At 47.2% G+C, this 18,466-nt stretch overlaps 1 protein-coding gene across 4 annotated transcripts in view; it reads left to right on the forward strand.

The window, feature by feature from the left end:
• The window catches only part of LOC129810977 (spermatid perinuclear RNA-binding protein-like), a 229,974-nt gene that overhangs the window by 75,730 nt on the left and 135,778 nt on the right, over positions 1 to 18,466 (forward strand). The window contains exon 1 of one of the 4 annotated variants that reach the window (XM_055862046.1): positions 12,811 to 13,649. The exons of the other annotated variants lie outside the window; for them this stretch is intronic. The gene's annotated coding sequence lies outside the window, so the exon portion shown is untranslated. Of the gene's footprint in view, positions 1 to 12,810; positions 13,650 to 18,466 lie in introns of those variants that run through there. 4 annotated transcript variants of the gene reach the window in all.

The following is an 18,466-nucleotide window of genomic DNA, read 5'->3' on the forward strand; positions in this document are numbered from 1 at the left end:
AGCACCAGTGAAGAGCACCAGTGGCCATCGAAGGTGATAATTTTCCTACGGAAGTCGTTTCGGACACCGAACTGCAGTCAGGTCAAGACCTTGGTGAGGACGACAAGCACGCAGACGAGCTTCTCTGAGACGGTTTCTGACAGCTGGTGCTGAAATTATTCAGTTGTGCAAACCCACAGTTTCATCAGCGGTCTGGGTGGCTGGTCTCAGACGATCCCGCAGGTGAAGAAGCCAGATGTGGAGGTCCTGCGTTGGCGTGGTTACATGCGGTCGTGAGGCCGGTTGGACGTACTGCCAAATTCTCTAAAACGACGTTGGAGGCGGCTTTTGGTACAGAAATGAACATTCAATTCTCTGGCAACAGCTCTGATGGACATTCCTGCGGTCAGCATGCCAATTGCCAGCTCCCTCAAAACATAAGACATCTGTGGTATTGTGTTGTGTGTGTGTGACAAAAATGCACATTTTAGAGGGGCCTTTTATTGTCCCCAGCACAATGTGCACAAGGTGCACCTGTGTAGTGATCATGCTGTTTAATCAGATTCTTGATATGCCACACCTGTCAGGTGGATGGATTATCTTGGCACAGGAGAAATGCTCACTAACAGGGATGTAAACACATTTCTACACAAAGTTTGAGAAATAAGCTTTTTGTGCGTAATGGAACATTTCTGGGATCTTTTATTTCAGCTCATGAAACATGGGACCAACACTTTACATGTTAAGTTTATATTTATGTTCAGTGTAGATCAATAACCCTGTGAATCTACAGTGTATATGAAACCCATCTTCCAGGCGGTGTTATAGCTAGCAAGATGAGAGACAGGCAGACCGGGAGACCGTCAGGAGGGGTAAGGGAAACTGGGACGGCAACCAGGAGGGAGGCCCCTCAGTGTGGTGCATAATGCTGGGGGCTGGGAACACAGAGTGGCTCACTGGGAGTCTTGCGGAAAACAAGCTGTGTGTGTGTGTGTGTGTGTGTGTGTGTGTGTGTGTGTGTGTGTGTGTGTGTGTGTGTGTGTGTGTGTGAGCTTTCATATTCTACCTCTGACTCAGCAGCAAGGCCACTGACCTTTCTGACCCCACCAGTCACACACACTGAGTGGATAAGACGTGTGTATATGTGTGGTCCTTAATTGAGCATAATAGATTGGATAACGTATTTTACTCTACAAGAAAATTAGACTGTCAATTGAGCTCTAACGTAACACGCAGCCATTTATTGTTTTGTCATTTAGGCGATCCTCTTATCCAGAGCAGCTTACAGTAGTCAGAGCGTACATTTTCATTCGTACTGGTCCCCCGTGGGAAGTAAACCCACAACCCTGGCATTGCAAGTGCCATGCTCTACCAACTGAGCCACACGGGACCCATTAGTCACTTTCATGAGATGTAGCCCAAAATGCATTATGTTTTAACATGGCCTTCTGTAGTCCCCCCAATAAGGATGCAGTTTCTATAGTAAATGATGCACCGGTCTGTGACATGTTTATGCTTCTCGGGAACAAATGCGTTTTGTTCTCCGTGGTTCGTGTTTACCAAGCCAGTGTGTCAGTCAGTCAGAGCAGCAGCCTCTGAGTGTGTCTGCTGCTGATGACCTAGCAGTTAAGGCATTGGGCCAGTAAGCGAAGGCAGCTGGTTCGAATTCTCCCCCCAGAATCTGTCTGTGCCATTGAGCAAGGTGCTTAAACCTAATTGCGCCTGTATGTCACTCTGTATCAGAATGTCTGCTAAAATGTGTAAATGTTTATGTCTTGTACAGTAGCCAAAGAAAAGTTTGAAAACCTGAGTGTGTAACTAAGTATTACACTTTAATAACATAACAGCATGGGATCCATTTTGGATATCTCTGAGCTTTGGGCTACGTCTCAAATGGCACCCCAATCACACTATGTAGGGACATTTTTGACCAGACCACATAGGGCCCTGTTCATTAGACCTCATAGGGCCCTGGTCAATAGACCTCATAGGACGCTGGTCAATAGACCTCATAGGGCGCTGGTCAATAGACCTCATAGGGCCCTGGTCAATAGACCTCATAGGGCCCTGGTCAATAGACCTCATAGGGCCCTGGTCAATAGACCTCATAGGACGCTGGTCAATAGACCTCATAGGGCCCTGTTCAGTAGACCTCATAGGGCCCTGGTCAATAGACCTCATACGGCCCTGTTCAGTAGACCTCATACGGCCCTGTTCAGTAGACCTCATAGGGCCCTGGTCAATAGACCTCATACGGCCCTGTTCAATAGACCTCATAGGGCCCTGGTCAATAGACCTCATACGGCCCTGTTCAATAGACCTCATAGGGCCCTGTTCAATAGACCTCATAGGACCCTGTTCAATAGACCTCATAGGGCGCTGGTCAATAGACCTCATAGGGCCCTGGTCAATAGACCTCATAGGACGCTGTTCAATAGACCTCATAGGGCCCTGTTCAATAGACCTCATAGGGCGCTGGTCAATAGACCTCATAGGGCGCTGTTCAATAGACCTCATAGGGCGCTGTTCAATAGACCTCATAGGGCGCTGTTCAATAGACCACATAGGGCGCTGGTCAATAGACCTCATAGGGCCCTGGTCAATAGACCTCATAGGGCGCTGGTCAATAGACCTCATAGGGCGCTGTTCAATAGACCTCATAGGGCGCTGTTCAATAGACCTCATAGGGCGCTGTTCAATAGACCTCATAGGGCGCTGGTCAATAGACCTCATAGGGCCCTGGTCAATAGACCTCATAGGGCGCTGGTCAATAGACCTCATAGGGCGCTGGTCATTAGACCTCATAGGGCCCTGTTCAATAGACCTCATAGGGCCCTGGTCAATAGACCTCATAGGGCGCTGGTCAATAGACCTCATAGGGCCCTGGTCAATAGACCTCATAGGGCGCTGTTCAATAGACCTCATGGGGCCCTGTTCAATAGACCTCATAGGGCGCTGGTCAATAGACCTCATAGGACGCTGGTCAATAGACCTCATAGGGCCCTGGTCAATAGACCTCATAGGACGCTGTTCAATAGACCTCATAGGGCGCTGGTCAATAGACCTCATAGGACGCTGGTCAATAGACCTCATAGGACGCTGGTCAATAGACCTCATAGGGCCCTGGTCAATAGACCTCATAGGGCCCTGTTCAATAGACCTCATAGGGCGCTGTTCAATAGACCTCATAGGGCCCTGTTCAATAGACCTCATAGGGCCCTGTTCAATAGACCTCATAGGGCCCTGTTCAATAGACCTCATAGGGCCCTGTTCAATAGACCTCATAGGGCCCTGTTCAGTAGACCTCATAGGGCCCTGTTCAATAGACCTCATAGGGCGCTGGTCAATAGACCTCATAGGACCCTGGTCAATAGACCTCATAGGGCCCTGGTCAATAGACCTCATACGGCCCTGGTCAATAGACCTCATACGGCCCTGGTCAATAGACCTCATAGGACCCTGGTCAATAGACCTCATAGGATCCTGTTCAATAGACCTCATAGGGCGCTGGTCAATAGATCTCATAGGGCGCTGGTCAATAGACCTCATAGGGCGCTGGTCAATAGACCTCATAGGGCGCTGGTCAATGGACCTCATTGGGCGCTGGTCAATGGACCTCATAGGGCCCTGGTCAATAGACCTCATAGGGCGCTGGTCAATGGACCTCATAGGGCGCTGGTCAATGGACCTCATAGGGCGCTGGTCAATGGACCTCATAGGGCGCTGGTCAATGGACCTCATAGGGCCCTGGTCAATAGACCTCATAGGGCGCTGGTCAATAGACCTCATAGGGCCCTGGTCAATAGACCCCATAGGGCCCTGGTCAATGGACCTCATAGGGCGCTGGTCAATGGACCTCATAGGGCCCTGGTCAATAGACCTCATAGGGCCCTGGTCAATAGACCTCATAGGGCGCTGGTCAATAGACCTCATAGGGCGCTGGTCAATGGACCTCATAGGGCGCTGGTCAATGGACCTCATAGGGCGCTGGTCAATGGACCTCATAGGGCGCTGGTCAATGGACCTCATAGGGCCCTGGTCAATAGACCTCATAGGGCCCTGGTCATTAGACCTCATAGGGCGCTGGTCAATAGACCTCATAGGGCCCTGTTCAATAGACCTCATAGGGCGCTGGAAATTAAGTGTCATATGGGATCTAAGTTTGGTGTGTCGACCTGCAACTTGTCCCGTTTCTTCTCCTCAATGAGTCTGGATCTGAGTACCTCCCCTACGATTTCTAGAACACAAAGTCGCAAACACATTCTAACAGTTCTGATTGGTCCCAGAAACCGATGGGCCTTATTCTAAAATGTAAGAAATCAATCTACACATAACACTCCATAATGACAAAGCAAAAACAGTTTTTAAAAATTCTTTGCAAGTGTATTAAAAATTTAAATGTATATTACATTTACATAAGTATTCAGACCCGTTACTCAGTACTTTGTTGAAGCACCTTTGGCAGCGATTACAGCATCAAGTCTTCTTGGGTATGACACTACAAGCTTGACACACCTGATCAATGGAAATTGGATGCACCTGAGCTCAATTTCGAGTTTCGTAGCAAAGGGTCTGAAAAGTTATGTAAGTAAGGTATTTCTGTTTTATAATTGTTTATAAATTTGCAAAAAGTTTAAACACTCTTTTCACGTTGTCAGTATGGGATATTGTGTGTAGATTGCTGAATATTTGTTTATTTATTTAATCCCTTTTAGAATAATGCTGTAACGTAACAAAATGTGGTTCAAGTCAAGGGGTCTGAATACTTTCTGAAGGCTCTGTGTATAGTGAACGATAGAGCAGCGGAAGAATTCAGTTTGAGTTGTCAGGCAACCGAACAGGTGCTGCTCATGATTTAAGGCTTCTTCTGGCAAAAGGAAGAGCTGTAGCACAGGTCCTGCTGGGTTCAATAGTATTTGTTCTCTTTCAAATACTTTGAACGTTTGCTTGAGCCTGCCTCGAGACAGAGTGCCACATGGGCAGGGTTTGCGCTTTTGGGACTATTCCATTGTTTCCGTTGTGCCAGAGCCAAGCAAGCGCAATCAAGCACAGCTAAAGTATTTAAAAGAAAATAAATATGGCCTGGTATTTGAACCTAGTTCTCCCTCAGCCAGGACAGAGCTGAAGCAGAGGGAGGATAGACCAGACTCTGTATAGCTCTCTCTGTCTCTGTATAGCTCTCTCTGTCTCTGTCTAGCTCTCTCTGTCTCTGTATAGCTCTCTCTGTCTCTGTATAGCTCTCTCTGTCTCTGTATAGCTCTCTCTTTCTCTGTCTAGCTCTCGCTGTCTCTGTCTAGCTCTCGCTGTCTCTGTATAGCTCTCTCTGTTTCTGTATAGCTCTCTCTGTCTCTGTATAGCTCTCTCTGTCTCTGTATAGCTCTCTCTGTCTCTGTATAGTTCTCTCTGTCTCTGTATAGCTCTCTCTGTCTCTATATAGGTCTTTTTGTATAGCTCTCTCTGTCTCTGTCTAGCTCTCTCTGTCTCTGTATAGCTCTCTCTGTCTCTGTATAGCTCTCTCTATCTCTATATAGGTCTTTCTGTATAGCTCTCCCTGTCTCTGTCTAGCTCTCTCTGTCTCTGTATAGCTCTCTCTGTTTCTGTATAGCTCTCTCTGTCTCTGTATAGCTCTCTCTGTCTATCTATAGCTCTTTCTGTATAGCTCTCTCTGTCTCTGTATAGCTCTCTCTGTCTATCTATAGCTCTTTCTGTATAGCTCTCTCTGTCTAGCTCTCGCTGTCTCTGTATAGCTCTCTCTGTTTCTGTATAGCTCTCTCTGTCTCTGTATAGCTCTCTCTGTCTCTGTATAGTTCTCTCTGTCTCTGTATAGCTCTCTCTGTCTCTATATAGGTCTTTCTGTATAGCTCTCTCTGTCTCTGTCTAGCTCTCTCTGTCTCTGTATAGCTCTCTCTGTCTCTGTATAGCTCTCTCTATCTCTATATAGGTCTTTCTGTATAGCTCTCCCTGTCTCTGTCTAGCTCTCTCTGTCTCTGTATAGCTCTCTCTGTTTCTGTATAGCTCTCTCTGTCTCTGTATAGCTCTCTCTGTCTATCTATAGCTCTTTCTGTATAGCTCTCTCTGTCTCTGTATAGCTCTCTCTGTCTCTGTATAGCTCTCTCTGTCTATCTATAGCTCTTTCTGTATAGCTATCTCTGTCTAGCTCACTCTGTCTCTGTATAGCTCTCTGTCTAGCTCTCTCTGTCTCTGTATAGCTCTCTCTGTCTCTGTATAGCTCTCTCTGTCTATCTATAGCTCTTTCTGTATAGCTCTTTCTGTATAGCTCTCTCTGTCTCTGTATAGCTCTCTCTGTCTAGCTCTCTCCGTCTATCTATAGCTCTTTCTGTATAGCTCTCTCTGTCTCTGTATAGCTCTCTGTCTAGCTGTCTTTGTCTGTCTAGCTGTCTTTGTCTCTAGCTGTCTTTGATATCTCTGTCTAGCTGTCTTTGTCTGTCTCTGTCTAGCTGTCTTTGTCTGTCTCTGTCTAGCTGTCTTTGTCTGTCTCTGTCTAGCTGTCTTTGTCTGTCTCTCTCAAGCTGTCTTTGTCCATCTCTGTCTAGCTGTCTTTGTCTCTAGCTGTCTTTGTCTGTCTCTATAAAGCTGTCTTTGTCCATCTCTGTCTAGCTGTCTTTGTCTCTAGCTGTCTTTGTCTGTCTCTCTCAAGCTGTCTTTGTCTCTATCTAGCTGCTCCTGATGTGTTGCAGATGTGGCAGCAGTGTTTGTGTGGCAGCCAGGGTTCTCATCCCAACACAGCTGTGATGTATAGCCCAGGACACAGAGCAATGCTTTCAACCATTGGGACAGCGTAAACAACAGTGTGGTGTGTGTAGACATGGTGACCGGGGTGTGCTGGCCTGCCTGGTTGGTTAGTCTGTGTCTGACTGTCTGACCTGAGGTTTGGCTCCCAACCACAGAGTTGGCTGGCAGGATTCTTGCTCCTTGGTCAGCTCTGTTGCCCAGGCTCGCTTTCATCTGGCCACTGTCAGCCACAGACCTAACTCTATTAGTTAGTTACAGACTGAACTCTGTTAGTTAGTTACAGACTGAACTCTGTTAGTTAGTGACAGACTGAACTCTATTAGTTAGTGACAGACTGAACTCTATTAGTTAGTGACAGACTGAACTCTGTTAGTTAGTGACAGACTGAACTCTGTTAGTTAGTGACAGACTGAACTCTGTTAGTTAGTGACAGACTGAACTCTATTAGTTAGTGACAGACTGAACTCTATTAGTTAGTGACAGACTGAACTCTATTAGTTAGTGACAGACTGAACTCTATTAGTTAGTGACAGACTGAACTCTGTTAGTTAGTGACAGACTGAACTCTGTTAGTTAGTGACAGACTGAACTCTGTTAGTTAGTGACAGACTGAACTCTGTTAGTTAGTGACAGACTGAACTCTGTTAGTTAGTGACAGACTGAACTCTGTTAGTTAGTGACAGACTGAACTCTATTAGTTAGTGACAGACTGAACTCTATTAGTTAGTGACAGACTGAACTCTATTAGTTAGTGACAGACTGAACTCTATTAGTTAGTGACAGACTGATCTCTGTTAGTTAGTGACAGATCTGGAATTATCTGATTTTTTATAAATATTACACAATAGCGCTGTGGTCCAGTAGCGTTGTGGTGCAGTAGCGCTGTGGTCCAGTAGCGCTGTGGTGCAGTAGCGCTGTGGTGCAGTAGCGCTGTGGTCCAGTAGCGCTGTGGTCCAGTAGCGCTGTGGTGCAGTAGCGCTGTGGTGCAGTAGCGCTGTGGTCCAGTAGCGCTGTGGTCCAGTAGCTCTGTGGTCCAGTAGCGCTGTGGTCCAGTAGCGCTGTGGTCCAGTAGCGCTGTGGTCCAGTAGCGCTGTGGTGCAGTAGCGCTGTGGTGCAGTAGCTCTGTGGTCCAGTAGCGCTGTGGTCCAGTAGCGCTGTGGTCCAGTAGCGCTGTGGTCCAGTAGCGTTGTGGTGCAGTAGCGCTGTGGTGCAGTAGCGCTGTGGTCCAGTAGCGCTGTGGTCCAGTAGCGTTGTGGTGCAGTAGCGTTGTGGTGCAGTAGCGCTGTGGTCCAGTAGCGTTGTGGTCCAGTAGCGCTGTGGTCCAGTAGCGCTGTGGTCCAGTAGCGCTGTGGTCCAGTAGCGCTGTGGTCCAGTAGCGCTGTGGTCCAGTAGCGCTGTGGTGCAGTAGTGCTGTGGTCCAGTAGCGCTGTCTCAGTTTGCTGGTTCCCGTTGGTGTCTGTTCTGTCTATTGATGACGTTGTTTTGATCACCAACAATCAACATCTGTGCTCCTCGTACTTAAGTACAACTTGGAGTGCGCTGTTGGACATCGGCAATGTGTGTGTGTGTGTGTGTGTGTTTGTGTGTGAGCATCTAATTGATTGCTCATGGTGTTTTGGGGATGACTAAAAACTTGCACCACCCTCCTTTACCAGCACAGAACTTCCCAGTCTTTTCTTGTCATGATCAGTTGGTTTTCTGGCAGCTTGCTACCGTTTTAGCGTTCAACTCTAAGTTGAGTTTCTGCTCATTACTTTGAGCCGTCTGTCTGCCTCTCTCTCTCTTTCTCTCTCGCCGCATAGTCCTTGATGAAGCAATGACTTTGGCAGTGGTTTGTTTCTGCCTCTCTTTCCGTCAGTCTCTCTTTACCTCAGTCTCTCTTTCCGTCAGTCTCTAATTTCTGTCAGTCTCTCTTTCCGTCAGTCTCTCTTTCCGTCAGTCTCTCTTTCCGTCAGTCTCTCTTTCCGTCGGTCTCTCGTTCCGTCAGTCTCTCGTTCCGTCAGTCTCTCTTTCCGTCAGTCTCTCTTTCCGTCAGTCTCTGTTTCCGTCAGTCTCTGTTTCCGTCAGTCTCTGTTTCCGCCAGTCTCTCTTTCCGTCAGTCTCTCTTTCCGTCAGTCTCTCTTTCCGTCAGTCTCTCTTTCCGTCAGTCTCTGTTTCCGTCAGTCTCTCTTTCTGTCAGTCTATTATTTCTGTCAGTCTCTCTTTCCATCAGTCTATTATTTCTGTCAGTCTCTCACTCTCCAGGTAGCAGCACCCTATTCCCTACAAAGTGCACTATTTTTAACCAGATCCCTGTGGGCTCTAGTGCACTTAATAGTGAATAGGGTGCCATTTGAAAGGCCTTGCTGTATGGGTTTATGTTGAAATTATTCAGATATTGACAGATTGAAACATCAGAGCTCAGCTCCTTCTTACAGCTCCACAATATCCCATAATATCTAACGTGACCTGTGTGTGTGTGGACGTTAACATTGCATTGAATGCACAATCACACAATCACTAGCCTCATCCCAGACTCGGATCGTTAAGCTTGCTTTGTCACAGTTTTCCACCGACTCAATTTAAAATATTAATTGGTCAGTTCGAATGGAGCCGAGGTCAATTATCTATGTGTAAGACGATACTCCTCCAGTCTCTGTCCTCTCTTGTCCTTTTTTCCGTTGGATCGGATGTCCGTCCTTAGGTTGCTAGTTGCTTTGCCATACGTGTCCTGTATGTTGCTCCTTTGTGATCCCTCAGCTGTCATGGAGAAGGACTGTTCATGCTTGAAGACTTTATGTCCCCCAGGACCGGTCTCGTCCCAGATGGCTTTATTACGGTAATACACCTGTAGTCTACAGCTCCCTGGACCAGATTGTTACACCCTAGGTGGTTCCACTACGTTGTCCTACAGTGTTTAGGCATCTACACATGTCTTATCACTGGCTAGTCACCTTTCTATTACTGCCATATTGCTCTGAGAGGAGATTCTCAGACCCTATTGTCCCTGTATTACTATCTGTGCTCTGTTTTCTTCTGCAAGATGGTCGCTTCACCCAAGTCCAGCCCAATACAATATCATTTCATCATCATTACAGCAGTATCTCTGCTATGCCTTGTTTAGTTTCCATTATTGTACCTCTCCAGTTCCCAGGAATACAGTCTGTTGTTTTCTTCATTCTGCTGGAGTATCTTCTGGAAAAAAGCCCTAAACTCACTCAGTAGTGTGTGCTCTGTGTGCTGGACATGCCACTGGCTGACATGTTGAATGTGGTGGCCAAGGTGAGGCACAGACCCAGTTTAGGGGAGCCATAACATTTTGAACCTTAATCAATGTGTGGTGTATTTTTTCAGTATAATTATGATGGTTCAACCCGTTCAATGCTTCAGCTCAGGTTTGGTACATTTCCTGTTTAAATAAATCATCAATCAATTACAAAAGTCTTGTAACAGTGTTTGCAGTGTTCAAGGGTTTGAAATACGGCTATTAGCGTACAGCAGTGAATCCACTGGTTTTGTACTGTAACCCACTAACTCAGCCAGTTGAAGATCACTCAAAATGCACCTCTCGTTCTACTTTCCACCCATCGTAGTTTTAGGAAGGAACGATGCGTTACTGGTTGAGTTATTCTCAACCAGTAATAATGGACAGAGGCTTTCGTGACCATAACTCTATAGGTGAGGATAGCCTACATCGTTTTACAAGTTAGGTTAGGGCAGCTACAGTAGCTTTAGAGTCATCCTTAGAAATAATGATTTTTGGCAATGGCTAAGTAATGATTTATTTAACTTAATTTATTAAACAAGTTATACATAACAAAATGTAATAACAACTGCTTTGTTTCGCCTCTTACGCTCTGGGAATGGGAATTGGCCTATATGGATGGGGCTACATTGAAATGTTACTTACAGAATAAATATGAAAAGCATATGCATAAGCATGGTAGCAATTGCAAGGGAACATTTAGGAGATTATGGGAAAATGATTAGACCAAAGTTAAGACAACAGTTCACCGGACTCTGAATCAAAAACATTACACTGTTGATTTTATGTGCATTTTACATTTACTGTACTTTCCTCTGCATTTGTTGACAATGAAATCTGAAAATAGTCTGGATACATTCAGTAACATGATATGAATATTCCTGTAAAATATGGTGTCGGTGCAACATCAAATAAAGTGTTTGAGTAAGAGGACTAACTGGTGTCTCCAAGTGGTCACACACCTCTCCAAAGTGTTCGCACTTCTGAACAAATGTACATGCACATTTATGACTCAAAGAAGAGTCTTCAACTATAAAGTGTTTTTTAAACTCTCCTATCTGTGTCGTTGAGGAACTAGAATGAACACACTTGTAGCTGTTTGGTTTGGAACACAGCCCTGCATCCCCGCCATCACACAACTACTGCTGTTGTTTAGGCAATCCAAAAAACAATCCATTATAAATTGCATTCTGGGTCAGGGGGGCATCATTTAAAAGATAAGCAGATGGTGATGTTGGTGTGTGTAGAATGGAGTCAGGACTGCATTCAGATGCGTGGTCCGCGTCAAATCTTCTCCACAACTGGGCTGGCCAATCACATTTCAGACGGCATGTCCTTATATGATACCAAAGTACACAGCGGTTTTGGCACGCGAAGAAAACACGGAGAATACCTTCCTTGAATTTTATTATGTATTGTGTTTTTATGTTTTATGTACTTTTGTCTTTTTTAAGTACATGACCAAATGAATTTCTACCTGGTGGGATGATAAAGTTGCTCTAGTCTTGACCAGGACTGCCCCGAGAGGCCAGGCCTCAATTACAGCCTAGTTGCAGCAGATACTTTTGTTACAGAAGAATTTGAGAATGTCTTCCCTCGGTCCATGACAAACAACATATCTAATACAACACCACACACATGTTATGACGTGTGCCTTCCTTAGATATTCCATGTGACCTGACTTGTACTGCGAGGTCGGGGCGTATGAAATGCATGTTAACAACCGTCTGCTATCACAAAGCAGCACATCAGGTTCCACTAGGTTTTACACTGTGTGTGTGTGTGTGTGTGTGTGTGTGTGTGTGTGTGTGTGTGTGTGTGTGTGTGTGTGTGTGTGTGTGTGTGTGTGTGTGTGTGTGTGTGTGTGTGTGTGTGTGTGTGTGTGTGTGTGTGTGTGTGTGTGTGTGTGTGTGATGCTTCAGGCAGGGAATGCTAGGTGTTAGGAGGAGTGTGTGTGTGTGATGCTTCAGGCAGGGAATGCTAGGTGGTAGGAGGAGTGTGTGTGTGAGATGCTTCAGGCAGGGAATGCTAGGTGGTAGGAGGAGTGTGTGTGTGTGAGATGCTTCAGGCAGGGAATGCTAGGTGGTAGGAGGAGTGTGTGTGTGTGTGATACTTCAGGCAGGGAATGCTAGGTGGTAGGAGGAGTGTGTGTGTGTGATGCTTCAGGCAGGGAATGCTAGGTGGTAGGAGGAGTGTGTGTGTGTGTGTGATACTTCAGGCAGGGAATGCTAGGTGGTAGGAGGAGTGTGTGTGTGTGATGCTTCAGGCAGGGAATGCTAGGTGGTAGGAGGAGTGTGTGTGTGTGATACTTCAGGCAGGGAATGCTAGGTGGTAGGAGGAGTGTGTGTGTGTGAGATGCTTCAGGCAAGGAATGCTAGGTGGTAGGAGGAGTGTGTGTGTGTGTTGCTTCAGGCAGGGAATGCTAGGTGGTAGGAGGAGTGTGTGTGTGTGTGATGCTTCAGGCAGGGAATGCTAGGTGGTAGGAGGAGTGTGTGTGTGTGTGTGATGCTTCAGGCAGGGAATGCTAGGTGGTAGGAGGAGTGTGTGTGTGTGTGTGTGATGCTTCAGGCAGGGAATGCTAGGTGGTAGGAGGAGTGTGTGTGTGTGTGTGTGATGCTTCAGGCAGGGAATGCTAGGTGGTAGGAGGAGTGTGTGTGTGTGTGATACTTCAGGCAGGGAATGCTAGGTGGTAGGAGGAGTGTGTGTGTGTGTGTGTGATGCTTCAGGCAGGGAATGCTAGGTGGTAGGAGGAGTGTGTGTGTGTGTGTGTGTTGCTTCAGGCAGGGAATGCTAGGTGGTAGGAGGAGTGTGTGTGTGTGAGATGCTTCAGGCAGGGAATGCTAGGTGGTAGGAGGAGTGTGTGTGTGTGAGATGCTTCAGGCAGGGAATGCTAGGTGGTAGGAGGAGTGTGTGTGTGTGTGTGTGAGGCTTCAGGCAGGGAATGCTAGGTGGTAGGAGGAGTGTGTGTGTGTTGCTTCAGGCAGGGAATGTTAGGTGGTAGGAGGAGTGTGTTAAATGCTTGACGTGTTAACGGATGACAGTTTGTTTTCTCCACAGCAGTCAGTGTATCTGTTCTAGTGTTTACCCAGAGCAATCTGTGAACACTGTTTTTCATACTTAGCTACTGCCCTTAGCTTACACTACACTAACACCTGGCTGCTGGACACCTTTCCCATTCATCTCTCTTCTTCACTTCCTTTTGAATCTCTTTTCTGTCCCACCATCTTGCAGTAAGGAATATGTAGAGAGACAGTGAATGAGTATAGTCGTTGTATGACGAGCGATATAGAGGTGTGGCCTGATGTCCCTCCAATATATGTGTGTCACCTCAGTGTTGTGTGTGTGTGGGAGAGAGAGTGTGTCACATCCACACTCTCTCTTAGGTCAGCTCCCTGAACGGTAGCCTGGTTAAAAATTCAGGACATTGCTGAGGCTTGCCCTCTTTCTGCAAGCACACACAGACAGGCTTAACATAACATAATATCCTCTTCAACCGGTTGGTATCTCTGCAGTCCTGGATTGTGACAGTGAGTGTTACTGAACCCCTGAGGAGCTGTGGCTCTAAGAGAGAGAAGAAAGAGAGAAGAGGAGGGAGGGAGGGAGAGAGACCTTCTCTTTCACAGCAGCAGGGTATATTCATCTCTCATCTCTCAGGAGCCGCCCGCATCAACTGGTAAGAATGCTTGTTCTGCTGTGTGTGTTGCTATTCCTTTTGGTATATAAACACACCTTTGTCTACACTCCCTCAAGGCCCTTCTCTTAGTCGTTCAGCTGAGAGATGAAGATCAGACTGGGGCTGAACCTGAGTTTGAGAGAGAGAGAGAGTATACTGTAGCCATTGTTCAGTCCGTAGGATTCTACCACACTGGCACGGCAACACTGTGTTGGTTTGGTTGGAAGAAACTGTATTTTCCCCTGTTTGAACAAAAAATATAAGAAGCAGTGATTTGTTTCTTCCAACTCTCCCAGGAGAAATAAAAGGTCTCAAGAAGGAGATAATCTGGTGTTAAAGGTGTTGCTGCAGGATACTATGTATCACTCCTCCTGGGTTAGCTCGGCCCAGAACGGTTTGGTGCTGCTGCAGGATACTATGTATCACTCCTCCTGGGTTAGCTCGGCCCAGAACGGTTTGGTGTTGCTGCAGGATACTATCTATCACTCCTCCTGGGTTAGCTCGGCCCAGAACGGTTTGGTGTTGCTGCAGGATACTATGTATCACTCCCCCTGGGTTAGCTCGGCCCAGAACGGTTTGGTGCTGCTGCAGGATACTATGTATCACTCCCCCTGGGTTAGCTCGGCCCAGAACGGTTTGGTGTTGCTGCAGGATACTATCTATCACTCCTCCTGGGTTAGCTCGGCCCAGAACGGTTTGGTGTTGCTGCAGGATACTATCTATCACTCCTCCTGGGTTAGCTCGGCCCAGAACGGTTTGGTGTTGCTGCAGGATACTATCTATCACTCCTCCTGGGTTAGCTCGGCCCAGAACGGTTTGGTGTTGCTGCAGGATACTATCTATCACTCCTCCTGGGTTAGCTCGGCCCAGAACGGTTTGGTGTTGCTGCAGGATACTATGTATCACTCCTCCTGGGTTAGCTCGGCCCAGAACGGTTTGGTGTTGCTGCAGGATACTATCTATCACTCCTCCTGGGTTAGCTCGGCCCAGAACGGTTTGGTGTTGCTGCAGGATACTATCTATCACTCCTCCTGGGTTAGCTCGGCCCAGAACGGTTTGGTGTTGCTGCAGGATACTATCTATCACTCCTCCTGGGTTAGCTCGGCCCAGAACGGTTTGGTGTTGCTGCAGGATACTATCTATCACTCCTCCTGGGTTAGCTCGGCCCAGAACGGTTTGGTGTTGCTGCAGGATACTATCTATCACTCCTCCTGGGTTAGCTCGGCCCAGAACGGTTTGGTGTTGCTGCAGGATACTATGTATCACTCCTCCTGGGTTAGCTCGGCCCAGAACGGTTTGGTGTTGCTGCAGGATACTATCTATCACTCCTCCTGGGTTAGCTCGGCCCAGAACGGTTTGGTGTTGCTGCAGGATACTATCTATCACTCCTCCTGGGTTAGCTCGGCCCAGAACGGTTTGGTGTTGCTGCAGGATACTATGTATCACTCCTCCTGGGTTAGCTCGGCCCAGAACGGTTTGGTGTTGCTGCAGGATACTATCTATCACTCCTCCTGGGTTAGCTCGGCCCAGAACGGTTTGGTGTTGCTGCAGGATACTATCTATCACTCCCCCTGGGTTAGCTCGGCCCAGAACGGTTTGGTGTTGCTGCAGGATACTATGTATCACTCCCCCTGGGTTAGCTCGGCCCAGAACGGTTTGGTGTTGCTGCAGGATACTATCTATCACTCCCCCTGGGTTAGCTCGGCCCAGAACGGTTTGGTGTTGCTGCAGGATACTATGTATCACTCCCCCTGGGTTAGCTCGGCCCAGAACGGTTTGGTGTTGCTGCAGGATACTATCTATCACTCCTCCTGGGTTAGCTCGGCCCAGAACGGTTTGGTGTTGCTGCAGGATACTATCTATCACTCCTCCTGGGTTAGCTCGGCCCAGAACGGTTTGGTGTTGCTGCAGGATACTATCTATCACTCCTCCTGGGTTAGCTCGGCCCAGAACGGTTTGGTGTTGCTGCAGGATACTATCTATCACTCCTCCTGGGTTAGCTCGGCCCAGAACGGTTTGGTGTTGCTGCAGGATACTATCTATCACTCCCCCTGGGTTAGCTCGGCCCAGAACGGTTTGGTGTTGCTGCAGGATACTATCTATCACTCCTCCTGGGTTAGCTCGGCCCAGAACGGTTTGGTGTTGCTGCAGGATACTATCTATCACTCCTCCTGGGTTAGCTCGGCCCAGAACGGTTTGGTGTTGCTGCAGGATACTATGTATCACTCCTCCTGGGTTAGCTCGGCCCAGAACGGTTTGGGGCTGCTGCAGGATACTATGTATCACTCCCCCTGGGTTAGCTCGGCCCAGAACGGTTTGGTGTTGCTGCAGGATACTATGTATCACTCCCCCTGGGTTAGCTCGGCCCAGAACGGTTTGGTGTTGCTGCAGGATACTATGTATCACTCCCCCTGGGTTAGCTCGGCCCAGAACGGTTTGGTGCTGCTGCAGGATACTATGTATCACTCCCCCTGGGTTAGCTTGGCCCAGAACGGTTTGGTGTTGCTGCAGGATACTATGTATCACTCCCCCTGGGTTAGCTCGGCCCAGAACGGTTTGGTGTTGCTGCAGGATACTATGTATCACTCCCCCTGGGTTAGCTCGGCCCAGAACGGTTTGGGGCTGCTGAAATATTAATTCTTCACATTATGTGAGAGCGGCAGCAGGGTTGGTTCTGTCACTGCGGACGGTTTTAGACTGACTGAAATAGAGCTGTACATGGAGGATATGGATGGAGAGAGAGAGAGAGAGGCATGACCCTGGACTGACTGGCTGTGAAATATTAATCCTACCACTGTGTCATAACGGCAGTCATTCAACCATTCAGCTATTCAACCTCACCTGATCCTCAGGAAGCTTAGCTATAGGGCTAGCTGTGTATGGTACACACACACACACACACACACACACACACACACACACACACACACACACACACACACACACACACACACACACACACACACACACACAAAGGGCTGTGTACAGTATGGATTCATATAAAACACACAGATAACAGAGGTTTCTTTTTAATTGACCCCCACAATGAAATCGAGTAGGGGACTGTGGATCTCTCTGTCCGCCTGTGTGTTCGTTAGTCACACGCGACATCTCAGACAGCACTGACCTGATTTTGTTTGGACTTTGTTGAATGATGCGTCTTGCCATAGAGATCCGTCTTTACAAAAATACACCGATTGGCCAGATGGTGGCGCTATAACAAAAGATTGAAAATGAAAAGTTTGAAAGGTCACGCCCCTTACCCCATTTGACCTAAAGTCATGAAATTTGGTACACAGGTCCCCCTCCTCACGAGGAACACATTTACCTCAGGGACCCATACTGCCCTACCAAGCATAAAGGCACTAACTGCTCATAGCATGGAACTGAGAAAAATGGCTTTTATTTACCTTGGTTTCACAGTAACTTAGTTACTGCTACATGACCCTGATATTCTCCAAAACACAATACAATAGAGGCAGGATACTTGTCCACATGATTAAGCATGTTCTTAATGTAGCATAAATTACATTTACTCATTTTCGACCAAGTGAGAAGTTTCTGCCTTTTTGCGCGGTAGGGCACCATAAGGTCTGCCGTGATGGATGTTCCGCCATACTTCAATTTTGTGAAAAACACTTAAAATGTAATTATTCTGGCACCGAATGACCGATCTGCATGAACCGTGATATGTGGCATCTATGGACGTCTCTCAACACAATATTTTCCAGATTAGTACTTAAAACAACATGGCTACTATTGACCAATAGACATTCATGTGGGCGTGGTCTGGCACATAAATGCATATAAATAAGTCGAGGATATTCGTATTGTAACACAATTTGGTACACATGTTGCAAACACCGCCAAGACTCAACATATGCGAGAACATTCATATGGACCACACGGCGGTGCTATAACAGGCACATGTTTATATCTCTTGATCTGTTTGTCTCGGAGTGATGACATTTGGCACACATTCTCAGGGAAATGAGTCTAGCTAACCCACTGACCCGATTTTGACAACTTGGGTGAATGATGCATCTTGCCATAGAGATCCGTCATTTACAAAATTACACTGATTGGCCCAAGGGGGACGCTGCATTTTTCTTGTTTATGAATCAAGCTAATTGATTACTAATTGATTCACACTTATTGATTGGACTCACTAGTCTGTGCACATAAGTGTTTTAACTGCTGTACCAACACTTCCCCATTTATTTCTGAGAGAGAGACAGTGTTTTTCTGTGATTCTGGTGGTGTCTGGCTCTCCGTCTCTGGCAGTGACAGATCCCAGGATTTGGTTAATGATTGCTGTTGTCGAGCAGAGTGCCCAAATTGACCTGGAATGAATGGATTCACTGATCTGCTCCGACTTGGCACAGCGAGAGTGAGGGGTACTGCAGCAGTGGCATACACACACACTAATCTAAACACAAACACACACACCTGCTTCCGCATCTATTCTCTGACTCTGAATTGCCTTTTCTATCACTTGTCCAAATACACAATTCCATTTACCTTCTCAGTCGCTATTTAACTCTCGCTCTCTCCTCCATCTCTTTTTCTCCCTCTCTCTCTCTACTCTCCCTCCCTCCCTCTTTCTCGCGCTCTCTCTCTCTCTTTCTGACTCACATCCACAGAGGCTCTGATCCTGCGGAGTGTAGAGGTAGTGGGTAGAGGCCCTAGCTCTAGAATTAGATGGCTGGCTGTGCTGGTTTCAGCAGGAACAGATGGCACTGCAAGGTCCTGAGAAACTGCTGCTGCACAACACAGCACAAGGTTGGCCTGCAGTGCCTCAGTGCCTGTACTGGGCT

Source organism: Salvelinus fontinalis, chromosome 2 (genome assembly GCF_029448725.1).
Source record: "Salvelinus fontinalis isolate EN_2023a chromosome 2, ASM2944872v1, whole genome shotgun sequence".
Taxonomy (NCBI): domain Eukaryota; kingdom Metazoa; phylum Chordata; class Actinopteri; order Salmoniformes; family Salmonidae; genus Salvelinus; species Salvelinus fontinalis.